Source organism: Cynara cardunculus, unplaced genomic scaffold, assembly GCF_001531365.2.
Source record: "Cynara cardunculus var. scolymus isolate 2C unplaced genomic scaffold, CcrdV1 Un_Scaffold_1051, whole genome shotgun sequence".
NCBI classification, from domain to species: Eukaryota; Viridiplantae; Streptophyta; class Magnoliopsida; order Asterales; family Asteraceae; genus Cynara; species Cynara cardunculus.
In genome coordinates, this window is record NW_020200669.1 from 100,659 (window position 1) to 101,944 (window position 1,286).

The following is a 1,286-nucleotide window of genomic DNA, read 5'->3' on the forward strand; positions in this document are numbered from 1 at the left end:
TTGCWTCCAAAGAAGTAGATGACTCAGCTTGCTGTTTGGGCTTGCTTTGGAAAGAAGACTGATGATTCTGAAAATTAGCATTTTGATTATTATGATTGCCTTGTTGCGCTTACGAGTGAAAATTAGATTGGCCTTGTTGAAAATTGGACTGTCCATGTGGTTGAAAATTGGATTGTCCTTGCGGTTGAAAATTGGACTGTCCTTGAGGCTTTTGCATTGACGGATTAAGAGCTGGACTATGCCACGAAAATTTGGATGATTTCGCCATCCCGGATTATAAGTCTGTGAAAATGGTCCAGTCTTGTTGACATAATTTACATGCTCAGGATGTCCAGGACAATGCTCAAAAGAGTGACCTTCACAACAGTACACGCATTATACTGATTGAACATTGGAATTAAAGGTCTTAGCATCAGATTGCACATGTGGGCTAGATGTTAAATTTGAAATTAGCTTAGTGATCTGAGCTGTTAATGCCGAGACAGCATCTACCTCATTTATTCCGGCTGTTTTCTTCAGTGGCATTGCACGTGGGTCAGACCATTGTCCGTTATTATTAGAAATCTTTTCAAGTATGTCAAAACCTTCATTATAGGTACAGGCTGTGAAAGCTCCGCCTGCAGTAGCATCGAACATTTGTCTAGCAACGATATTTAAACCGTTGTAAAATGTCTCTAGCTGTATACGGTACGGAATGTCATGGTGAGGGCATTTTCTCAGCAGCTCTTTATACCTTTCCCATGCATCAGGAACTGCTTCATCATCCAGTTGTCTGAAAGTACAAATTTCATTCCTGGATTTGGCATTCCTCGTGGGTGGAAAATACTTTTTCAAAAACTTTTCTGCCATTTCATTCCATGTAGTCACAGAGTCTGGTTGCAAAGAATTGTACCATGCTCTTGCTCGATCCCTTAGTCAAAATGGAAAAAGTTTTAGTCTCAGAGCATCATCTGAAACATCCGGGATGAGAAAAGAGTCTGTGATTTCCATGAAAGAACACAAATGAGAATGAGGATCTTCATAAGATAAACCAACATACTGGCCGTTTGCTTGAAGCATTTGAAACATCAGTGGTTCAAGTGAAAAATGGGTGGCACCAATGGTAGACTTACGTATTCATGTGTGCAGTTGAGTTAAGTTAGGAATAGCGTACGCCATAATGCCACCATTTTTTGCATTTGCAAGACGAAAGATGTTTTGAGCCTCATCATCATATGGAATATTTGGTTCATTTCTAATTATACCTTCTCCATCAATAATCACATTTGCAGCCATCGTTTCAGAGT

General features: G+C 39.8%; 1 non-coding gene across 1 annotated transcript; it reads left to right on the forward strand.

Moving 5' to 3' along the window:
* Window positions 1-694: 694 nt before the first annotated feature.
* Window positions 695-801, forward strand: LOC112502185. Its single transcript, XR_003067642.1, has one exon. It is a non-coding gene; the product is annotated as a small nucleolar RNA R71 (small nucleolar RNA).
* Window positions 802-1,286: the final 485 nt, after the last annotated feature.